This window comes from Micropterus dolomieu, linkage group LG08 (assembly GCF_021292245.1).
Source record: "Micropterus dolomieu isolate WLL.071019.BEF.003 ecotype Adirondacks linkage group LG08, ASM2129224v1, whole genome shotgun sequence".
In the NCBI taxonomy this organism is placed as follows: Eukaryota; Metazoa; Chordata; class Actinopteri; order Centrarchiformes; family Centrarchidae; genus Micropterus; species Micropterus dolomieu.
The window spans coordinates 23441696-23453698 of NC_060157.1; the positions used below are offsets into that span (position 1 = coordinate 23441696).

Consider the following 12003-nt stretch of genomic DNA (forward strand, 5'->3'; position numbering starts at 1 on the left):
ACGAGACTTTTTATGGATATCTTTAAGAAATGGCTTTCTTCTTGCCACTCTTCCATAAAGGCCAGATTTGTGCAGTATACGACTGATTGTTGTCCTATGGACAGAGTCTCCCACCTCAGCTGTAGATCTCTGCAGTTCATCCAGAGTGATCATGGGCCTCTTGGCTGCATCCCTGATCAGTCTTCTCCTTGTATGAGCTGAAAGTTTAGAGGGACGGCCGGGTCTTCGTAGATTTGCAGTGGTCTGATACTCCTTCCATTTCAATATTATCGCTTGCACAGTGCTCCTTGGGATGTTTAAAGCTTGGGAAATCTTTTTGTATCCAAATCCGGCTTTAAACTTCTCCACAATAGTATCTCGGACCTGCCTGGTGTGTTCCTTGTTCTTCATGACGCTCTCTGCGCTTTAAATGGACCTCTGAGACTATCACAGAGCAGGTGCATTTATACGGAGACTTGATTTCACACAGGTGGATTCTATTTATCATCATTAGTCATTTAGGTCAACATTGGATCATTCAGAGATCCTCACTGAACTTCTGGAGAGAGTTTGCTGCACTGAAAGTAAAGGGGCTGAATAATTTTGCACGCCCAATTTTTCAGTTTTTCAGTTTGTTAAAAAGGTTTGAAATATCCAATAAATTTCGTTCCACTTCATAATTGTGTCCCACTTGTTGTTCATTCTTCACAAAAAATTACAGTTTTATATCTTTATGTTTGAAGCCTGAAATGTGGCAAAAGGTCGAAAAGTTCAAGGGGGCCGAATACTTTTGCAAGGCACTGTACATGAGTGCAAGTGGCGACCATATAAATAGTATAATATAACATTTGATGTTAAAAGCTAGTTTAAAAAGGTGGGATTTGATAAGTGATTTGAAAGAGTCCATGTCGCTGCAATCTCGGATGTGTATGGGTAAGGAGTTCCAGAGGGAGGGGCTGCGATGGTGAAAGCTCTGTCGCCCCAGGTACAGTGCTTGGTCCTGATTTGTGGTGAGAGGAGGTTAGTGTCAGAGGAGCGGAGGTTGCGGGAGGGATTGTGGTGGTGGAGCAGGTCTGTGAGGTAGGAAGGGGCCTTGTTATGGAGGGCTTTGTGTGTGAGGAGGAGGATTTTGTACTGAATACGTTGGGGAACAGGGAGCCAGTGAAGATTCTGGAGGACAGGGGTGATGTGGTCACGGGTGCGTGTGTGGGTGAGGAGGCGGGCAGCAGAGTTTTGGATATATTGAAGTTTATTTAGGGTTTTGGCAGGTGAACCATAAAGGATGCTATTGCAGTAGTCAATTCTGGATGTAATGAAGGCGTGGATCAGGGTTTCGGCAGCAGAGAAGGTGAGTGATGGGCAGAAACGGGCAATGTTTCTGAGGTGAAAGAAGGCAGACCTGGTGACATGGTTGATGTGATGTTCAAAAGTGAGGTTGCTGTCAAAGATGACTCTAAGGTTGCAGATGTGTGGGGATCGAGACAAGGTGGAGTTGCTGATGGAAAGGCTGAAGTTGTTGTTTTTTGTGAGTGATCTGGGGCTAATGATGATCATGTCAGATTTATTGAAAGTGAGTTGTAAGAAGTTGGTTTGCTTGCAGGTTTGTATATAGGTGAGGCAGTTGGTCAGAGTTGCAGAGGTAACTGTAGATGTAGATCTGGACGTCATCAGCGTAGCAGTGGAAGTGGAGACCATATCTACGTATGATATTACAGAGTGGCAGGATTTAAATGATGAACAGGAGAGGACCAAGCACCAAACCTTGGGGGACGCCTTGTGATAAAGGAGCAGTGGAGGAGGTGCAGTTGTTGATGTTGATAAACTGTTGTCTGTTGGTGAGGTAGGAGCGGAGCCAGGAGAGTGCGGTGCCAGTGATATTGGAGTAAGTTTCCAGTTGGGAGAGAAGAGTGGAGTGGTTGATGGTGTCGAAGGCTGCAGTGAGGTGGAGCATGATTAGGATGGTGAGGTGACCGGAGTTGGCGGAGAGGAGGAGGTCATTGGTTATTTTGAGGAGGGTTGTTTCAGTGCTGTGGTGGGTTTGAATTTGAGCAGCAACAAAACGTTCCAGGATATTTGATAGGAAGGGGAGATTGGAGATGGGTAGGAAATTGGACATGATGTCGGGGTTGAGACCAGGTTTCTTGAGGATGGGGGTGACAGCTGCAACTTTGAGTGTTGGATGGAAGGCAGGTCTTGATTAGGGATGATGGAATGGGGTCTAAGCTGCAGGTGGAGTTATTCATTTTTGTGGTGAATTTTGACAGTTCTAAAAGGTGACAGAGGTGAGAAACAAGACAGTGACTGAGAGTGTGGAGGGATGTGGTGGTGGGGGGGGTGAACATTGCTTTTGTTTTGAAAGTATAAATGAACAAAAGGTGTAGGAAATGGGCAATTTAAACGCATGACGACTGTGTTTTTCAAAGCTGATGCAATGCAGATGCTTTTGAAAATGAAAGCAAAACTCTAAGATAACTTGTACAACAGTTGTATAAGTTATACACTGTACCCAGTGTACAACTTTCCCAGAGATAGATATTAATACATTTAAATAATAGCATTCTAACCGTTTTAAGGCCTTGAATTTGGATTTAGATTAATTTGAGACCCTTTGTCCTCCTTTCTCTCTCATTCACACCTTCATTTCATTCCATCCTCCCTACACTTTGCCATTTCACTTCCTTCTTTCTGTTGCAGGAATGCTGACAGGGCATGAGTGCCAAGAAAGACACTGACCTGAGCGTGCAAAGTGATCCTGAAGATTAATGAAGATCCCTTGGATCTCATTTGATACTTCCACCTCTTCTTATAATCCTACCCTTCTTCCTCAGGTCTTGAAACCAATTCTTCCTCTATTTCTTACTGAAACTGAGTGAGATGGAAAATAGAAAGTGAAACATACACAGTATAAGACAAAGAAAGTGTCTTTTTAGAAACAGTCAATTCCTCACAGTTCTCCCATCATCCTGTTAACAGTAGCAGCAGGATTCACCTTGATCTGAAACAACAATAATAATAAACAAATTGTAACAATATAATGCAGTGGATAATTCAAATTGATCGAGCTTTTTAAGAATTTTAGATTTCTGTGCCACAATCAAGGTACAAAGTTTTTTAAAATGTGCTGGACGTTTGATTTTGCATTTTTATGAAGACAAAGCCCGTAACAGCCACAATTTAAATGCTCTTATGATCTACTATCTTTATTTTATCAAAAAACCACATTCTTTTTTAATTAAATATAATGTCTAGCACTTAGCAGTATTCTGTTACTAAGCAGCACTGCCAAGAGACATGTAGTCTACCACAATGACCTTCTAGATAACACAACTACCAACATTACCACTATGACCTGTTTAAATGGCAAGTGACCTTGTTCTCTCAGTCTAATGACAAATGGAGATAGGATTGTGTTTCATTGCTAACCCAGGCTACCCTCTCTACACACACACACACACACGTGATCAATGCATACACAATAATTGAACAGCAAAACTCCATCAAGTGTCATCAACTAATTTTAGTCAATACAATGTAGTCAGCCCCTTTACAAACTGACCAGCTGCCAACGCAGAGCTCTAAGACGTCAGATCAGGATGACAGGACCACGTGCATACTTTAACTTATTGAATAGTGACAATACACAGAATTTTTCTAAAACTCGAGAATATCCAACTCAGGCAATCAACTTATTAAGATCTTAGCAGTAAAGTAATACTTACAGAGTCCCACCACTGAGTCTGCTTGCCAAATTGCCATAATGCATTTAAGGTAAAGCACAAGGCAAAATGCTGGGAAAGCTTTGTAGGCTACCTTTACAGCAAACCGGACATACCTTCCCTCCTAATCTCTCTGTGTGTGTGTGTGTGTGTGTGTGTGTGTGTGTGTGTGTGTTCTCTCTATCTGTTGGGGGGGGGGCTATCTGTTGTGTGTGCCTATTTGTGTGTACATCTCCAGATCTTGTTAGGAAGTGCAGATATCTGTAGCTGTAATATTACTTCCTGTGTGAGTGCCGTTTTGACCTTTTCTGGGGCCAAGTGCCCAAAGCCTTTCTGCATATGTGTGCATGCATCTACCCAGCATACCTCCCCCCCCCCCACACACACACACACACACACAGATACAGACAGAGCTGTTATGACACGACGTAAAGATAAGCCTGGCGCTTGCAGACCAAATACACTTACACTGCACCGTGGGAAACAAGAGTGTGTGTACAACTGCGCGTGTGTAAAAAAATTCAAGCCTATGCTTTTTTATTTTCTGCTGTTCAATCAAATTGTCTTTCTGTGTGTTTTTATTATACATCCTCATATAAATGTCTTTTTTTCCCCCTCATGCTTCACCTCTTTTTACTGGTGAAATATGTCCATTTACTTCAAGATGTGGACATAAACATGCACATGGACGTGTGTAAGTGTGTGTGTAAGTGTGTGTTTTTCAGTGTTACTCAAGGACACTTAAAAGCTGATAAGAGCACGACACAACAGTCCCACACCTAGAAACCTTGAGACAGCTGTCTCACATGCTAACAGATAAACACACCTACACACACATGGAAATACACACTTAAGATTTTGAGTTTGGAAATGGAAACAGCAGTTTATATAAAGCGCACAGTCATATATATATATATATATATATATATATATATATATAAAAATGGCTAAAACTGACTTAATACAGACAATAAAGTGCATAAACACAAAGTAACATTGTTCTCTCCCTCTCCTTTTCTCTCACCACCCATTTACTCTTTTCTCTCATTTTTATTCTGTTCCTCCTCCTATTCTCTCTCCTGTGCTTTGGCTTTTATCTGTCCCTCTCTACTCTGTCTTTCCTTTCACTTTCTCCTTGATTCTCTATCTGTCTTTGTCCTGCCCTTGGCTCTCATCCCCGCTCTCTGTTCTGTCTGGTCCTATTATCATCCATTTTTATATCTGTCTGCCTTCCCTACTTGATCTCCATATACAACCTCCACGCACACAGAATGTCTTGTGTGCTGATTTATTATTGGTGCTAAGGGTGTGTATGTGTTTGTGCACATGTGGAGGTCCTTTTAATTTAAAACAAGACTAGGTCAAAACCAAGTAAATGGCTGAGCAGTGTCTGGTCAATATGCTAAACTGTGGCCAAATTGTTACATAGATGCTCAGTGGTAGTGTCGATAACTTGAATTCCTGCATATTAAATGTTCATCTGCAGTTTTCTGTAGTGGTCCCAGTAATATTAGTAAAGTGTACCAAAGAAGCATATCATAAGATAATGTCATAAATCCAGTTCAAGAACAATACTTTCTATTCATATCTTAAAATGTTGTTGAGTTTATTAATTAGTATATTATACAGTTTATACAAGGTAAAAGGTTTGAGCATGACAGAGTATGTAAAGTTGAAAGTATCAGTTCCACTGAAGCATGTGTATTAAACAAACACATGATATAATTGGCTGTGTAACAATATATACATATATAGTGTGATGATTAATAATGTTATAGGTTAAAGACAGATTAAAAATCATGTCGTTGGTGTGAGGTTTAGCTCTAGCTCTGACACAGGTGTGGAACTTACAATGGTGGTGGGACAGGCAGTCCAAAGCAAGGCAAAGTAATCCAGACAAAGGGGCAAATAAATTCAAAACGGCATAAATAATAGTCCTAATGGTAGATACTCCAAAATCCACCAGGAAATACAATAAACATGGGTAAATGCTAAACATAGATAAAGTAGTGGTATGAACTTGCAAAGAGTGAGGGGAACAGACCAACTAAATATCATGGTGAGGAGGAGATAAAGAGACACAGGTGAACTTATTCTGACAATTAGGGAAGCACACAGACAGGAAGCAAATACAATGACACCAGGGACAGAACAACTTCAAAATAAAACGGGAAACACAAACACCCCAAAACCAAGGGGGTAAGCCAGAGATTGAACAGTGAAGCCAACCAAAGCCTGCATGGAGGGCCGTCAAAACCCTGCGACATCCCATTGCACATGACAGATGTAACTGTATTGGTTAGATTATAAACTCTCAGCGAATCTAAAAAAAACTATTCTACCATCAGTGACGCTGCGTTGGTTTTTCACTGGTGAGTGAGGTGGTATTGTAGGTGGGCAGATTAAACAGTGATGATCCGAGTCAGACACCCTGAACCAGAAGACTTTTGTTTGTGCAGCCATGCAGCAGAAATACGGTGTTTCTGCCGTTGCTCTACGTCATTAAATCACGCTTATGCTGTGCAATCATCGCCAGTAGACACTGGTGCCAACAGGATGTAGCCCTGTAGTAGTATTTCATAGGACCAAATCTGGTTTCACTGCTCTTCATTCAAATGGTGGCTCCGTCCAGTAGTATACTGTACATGCCCAGAACAGTGCAGTTGGGCGGTTGTTGTTTCAGAGGTTCCTGCAGTATGGTAATCCATTCTGAGCAGTGAATAAGGAGGACTAAAGGACCATTAAGACACATGTAAACCATCTGATATAGTCAGCTCATCAATTGCATCTGCTTGCTGTGGCTGTTAGGCGTTTCTTCTCTCAACTTAAATTCAAATTCAAAAATTGATTGGAATGGCATTTATTCCAGGAAACTCTCAATCAAATTTAGGATTTTTTTCCTTCTATCTTTGCCAATCATTATTAAATTTCAACATAACATGTTTTACGTTGCTGGGTGAATCTTTCTAAGGCACCATTACTTTGTCTACTACATGCATGTCCATGTTTGCATTCCATGCTTTTATCCATTCCAGATAAATACTTATTAAAGATTATTTCATCAGTCTCTTTGTAAAATGACCACATATCCACGAGTTTGTCATGGAAGTCCACTTCAAGATTTGCTGCAGTTAGAAATAGCAATAGTCGTTCTTCCGTTTTTAATTAATGTATGTGGAATGTGTTCTATATTTTTTTATTCAAATTGATGTTTGAGATCATTAGAGGTTATATGGTATATATAAGATTATGTATGCTGATGCAATGAAGATAGTGAGTTTTCAATTATCATAACAAAATTAAGTATCTATAGTTGCTTAATGTTTGTGTACCGTTTGAAACAAAAGGTCAAAATTAAATATTTTTATTTAAGATGTAAGTTAACTTACGTTTTAACTGACTGTACATTGTTATTCTTGCCCAAACAATGATCTTTTCCTCACCTCAAGTATTTTTTTGTGCCTAAACCTAACCAAACTTTAATAATGTACCGTTTCAAAATGGAGATATTTCAAAAATGCTAGCGTTTTATTTGAAAGTGTAACCGGACGTTGCATATTTATTGTTGCTAACTTTACCAGACATTAAATGTATAAAAATGACGCAAAAGGGGTATCCAGGGCATTAAAAAGCGGCGCCAAAGGGCCTTGACAGAGCGTCAGTATGTGACGAGTCGGGAGTGAGAATGTGTTGCCAGAGGAGTGTTGGTGTTTGTCTAGCACAAGAGCTTTGGAGTGCTGAGAAGAGGAGGTTTTCAGGCCACCAGAACCGAGAGAGTGGGCAATTGAAGCAAGCCTCGGCAGTCTCCCACTGAACACAGCCTCCGAGACCGACCGGGCCAGTATGTCAACAGAGAATACATAGGAAGATGTTTGTGAAGGTTCTCAGGCATCCAGGTCATAGATATCAAAGGAATATTAAAATGAAGGGCAGCTGAACTTGGTTAAAGATACTCAAAGATGTTTCATTGTATGTGGGTTATAATTAGTATCACAGACCTCCTCTCCTATTAAGCAACAGATTCTCTATCCGGATGTAAATGGCTTTCTTGACACATCTTTCAAACCATCTGTCCTCTCTGTCCATAAAATGTACCTGGTGGCGCTCAAAAGAGTGTCCTTTATCCTTCAGAGGTAAATAAACTGCTGAGACTTTAACTGTGCCGTTGCCGTTCTGTGTTGAGGTGATGAGGAAAAGAAGACTTGGCCTCAGGTGTCTCCAACAACCATAATGACTGTCTTCACAACAGCCATGAGCACTAACAAATGAAGCAGTACTAATCATCACCCCACAGAGGGTAAATAGCTGGGTTCCCCTACTGTTCATTTAGAACAGAAGAAATCTCTCGCATGACAGACGAAACATCTTTGAGTCTCTTTAACCAAGAGGAACAGCACTGACCCACTGGTACAGATATGTGGACGACACATGGGTCAAAATGGAAACTCAGAAAACGTAAGCCTTCATATCAACACGGTGGACAGTAACATCAAGTTCACACAAGAGGATATCAGCAACAACAGATTGGCTTTCTGAGACTGTGCTGTAAACATAGAAGAAGCCTCTTAGAATAGAAGCGAAAAGTATCTTCAACAAAGTCCACTTGCCCTTGATTTAACTTTCCTTGAATAATGAAAACTGGACATAGTATGCTTTAAGACATTTTTACTGGCCGATCACTGCAAGTGACAAGTCATTTCTCAAAGATTTTTCCAGACAGCCCCCAGACTTTAGCTGTTTTCAGTGGGTCTCAAGTGTAAGTCAAGGGGTCGTAAACCCACTGAAACACCCCATACTATGGACCCTGATTACTTGTTACAAAACATAAGTGCAGAATTTGTGTAAACACAAAGATATCAGAATGTGTGTCTTTGCTTTGCAAGAAATTTACCTGGCAACATCTTTTAGCTAGATGTGCTACTTACCATCACAGTTGATCCTGACATCTCCTTTCAGAATTTGTAGGAAAATGGAAAAATGTTACAAAATGTTATTTTGTATAACAGCAGTGATCAAAGTAAATATGACTGGGTTGTTGTTGGTACTCTGTGTGGAAAAATTAACAGGCATGTGTAATACAGAGTGTGATGTTTGTCATATCTTACCAACTGCATCTGATTGCTTCTGGAGATGTTTCACAAGATTTGAGACCTGCTCTGAAAGGTTAATTTTACATTTTCCTGCAAGAAGGACGACTTGCATTGTAAATGTGTCTTAACACAAAACATTTAACACAAAAGGGGGAAATCTGGGAGCAGCTGGATGGAGGGTTTGAATGGGACTGCTGGAGGGAGAGGAGGAAGGTAAATGCTGGGTAGGAGGGTGAGGGGATAAAGGCAAAGGTAGGATGAATGGGGTTTTATGGAGGATGGGAGAACTTGAATGTGTGCGGAGGGGATAAGAAAGTGACCTAAAGGGGAGAGAATGGGTGCCAGACGGATCAGATGAGAGATTGAGTCAGAAAAAGAGATGGAGGGCAGGGAGACAGATAGAGGTATTGGGGATAAATATCACCATTGTTCAAGACTTTGAACTTGTGCCAGACATGATTAAAGACTTGGCCAAAAAACCCTTAAGCATGGGTAAAACCCTTTGCTGAAGTCTGTGTGCTAAAGGGATGAGTGGGCGGGTTAGTAGGATCAAGAGAGAAAGAGAAAAGAGGGTGAGGAAGAGGGAAGGAGAAAGGAAGAGGAGGAAAAAGGGGTGAGGGAGACAAGGAGGAAGGTGAGGATCCCCTTAGGAGGCTAAATAGGCTTATGTAAGGGCCCTGCAGAGACAGAAGAGAGTCATGGCCATTTACTTCTGTTTAAATGCACACACACACACGCACACACACACGAGGAATCAGGGACATGCTGGCCAGTGTCCCAGACATCTCCCATGAGAATAAGTACACACTGGCACACTCAGACAAAGGCGCGGATCTGCAGACACACTTTCTGTAAACACAAATTGAAATGTTGATATTGAAATGGTGGAGAGATAGAACAAAAATAGCGCAATAATAGCATAGAAAGTAAATAAACTGGACGAGGTTCCAATGCAATTAACCTGAAAGGTTAGAACCTAAAATGCCTGGTGTTTTAGAGAGGAGCGAGATACTATCACCGTTTAAATATTGGGGTGCACACATTCAGACTCCCCTGGAAGACATTCATAGTGTTTCTGTTGTTTGTACATACCACAAGTGTGTAAACAATTTAAAAAGCTAGAAAAAGAAGTTGTGACCTCTGCAAAATCCACACCAGAAAATTAATTCTCGTGAAATGGGCATGAATATTACTTTCCAAAAGTGACCATCCAAAGTTTGGTTGAACATACTGGCACCTTTAATACAAGTAAGTCTGACAAATTAACATTTTCTAAAATTGCTACGGTAAAAGTATAAAGCATGGATGCATTAAGAGAACTGGATTCTGTACAGCAAGCCAGACTTGCTATAAACTTGCCTCGTGGCCAATTCCAGTACTGTAAAACAAAAAATAGCCTGCAGTCCAAAAAGCATTTTAACTAAAGGTAAAATATACATCTGTAAAGCAGTTGACAATTAATAAAAAAGTCAACCTGTCCTCTTTGTATGATTAATTTTTCAAAGGTTTAAAAGAAACTCATAGAATATACTAAACTAAATTTGGAATTTAGGTTAACAATTAAATAAAACTAAATTAAATTAACAGATAATAGGTTGAAGGATTTGGAGTTCTGAGTTTGGCAATATATTCATTCTTATGAAACACTGAAAGAAACCAGCATGTACATACACAAGCATTTATTTAACAAAATAAACAAGGCAAAAACACACTAAATTCATCTAAACTGAAATGCAAATAACAAGAGATGGATGGATGGATGTATGTATGTATGTATGATTAAGTGGTGTGGTGATGTATGTATGTATGTTGTGCGAGTCTTTGTTCTGCTGTCTGTGTGTCTCGCATTCATGAGCATGAACACACGTGGTCAGACATAGAAAGCATGCACAGCAGGAACATTAAGTTATTACTATTACTAACAATAATTTAGCAGTGACTGAAAACTATGGTTACTTAATATTCTCCCCTTAACAATGAATGGATGACAACATTAAAACCTCAATGAAAAACAAATCAGTGTACATTGATCAAAAGCGTCACAGTCCTGTGCTTAGCCATTTAACGTTACAGTTAAGCTATGTGAGGCCAAAGTCCTTATAGGCAAGTCATGACACTCGGCCGCCATCTTGACGACGCCTCCAGGCAGCTATTTCGGACTAACAAGACCAGGCTCCTATCTGAATGAATGGGGAGAGAGCCAGAACTGCACTTTCACTGGTCACCAGGACATAAAAACTACATGAATAGAAGCACCAGTAAAATCTAATAAAAATCCCTGAAAAAGTCTGACAACTTTGCCCCATGCACAGTAGAAGAATAACAGACCCATACGTCAGTGGAACCACACGATTGGCTGAAATATGTTTCCCGCTTTGGCTGTTAAAAGCAGATGATTGGCTTTCTGGCGGGAGGGACGTGATAACTTTGCCGTTACGAGATTTACCAATAGAGTTGTATTGGGGACATAATTGAGTGGCGTCTCTGGTGAAGCAATATAATTCCAGTTACGTTACCAGTCTGTAAAGGAAGAAAGTTGCTTGGCGTCCTAGTTGTTAGCTGGCTTTTCCGTTGTGGATCCAGCCAGGGGGAAGAATTGTGGTTCCGTGCAGTCATGTTCCAGTCGTGCAGATGAAAGTCTTGGCTAACTTAGCTGGTCACGGCAGTAATACCACTGCAGCCCCTCAGGTCGGCCGGTGTCCAGGGTGATGTCCAAACGAAGAGCAGACAGCCCCTCTGCAGGGTTCATACTGCTGTTGGTGTGCTTTGTCTCCAGGGCTGCGGACCTGATTGGCAGGGTAATCAGCAGCATGGGACACACCTGGGCCCGGTGTGCCCCATGCATATAAGTAAGAGCAGCAGCCAGTTTTGGGTTGGACCTCCTCATCTCATAGCTTCCTTCCTTCCTTTGTTTGTTTTCTTGTCTTTACAGCACAACATCCATACAGCACATGTTCACTCATCCACTCCCTACACTACTGACTTTACAGATTCTTCATACTCATTGGTTTTGCTTATTTTTCTTATTAATAAATCACTTCGTTATTTAGTTTACCCTTGTGTCTCCCGTTTTTGTCCAGTCCATGAGCCGGGCTGTGACATTGCATTGAGCTGTTTTTATCAGTGAGGTGACGTCAAAGGTCACAGGTGCATGACCAATTGTAGCTGCAGCTGAGTTCAAGAGCTGACTTCACACCCAAGTGTGACTTCCTGGAGGA

The 12003-nt window shown here is 41.0% G+C and overlaps 1 protein-coding gene across 1 annotated transcript in view; it reads right to left on the minus strand.

Annotated features, from left to right (window-relative positions):
- The window catches only part of sema3b (sema domain, immunoglobulin domain (Ig), short basic domain, secreted, (semaphorin) 3B), a 115151-nt gene extending 103515 nt beyond the window's left edge, over window positions 1-11636 (minus strand). Inside the window, exon 1 of the mRNA XM_046056137.1 lies at window positions 11302-11636. The gene's annotated coding sequence lies outside the window, so the exon portion shown is untranslated. The remainder of the gene's footprint in view (window positions 1-11301) is intronic.
- Window positions 11637-12003: the final 367 nt, after the last annotated feature.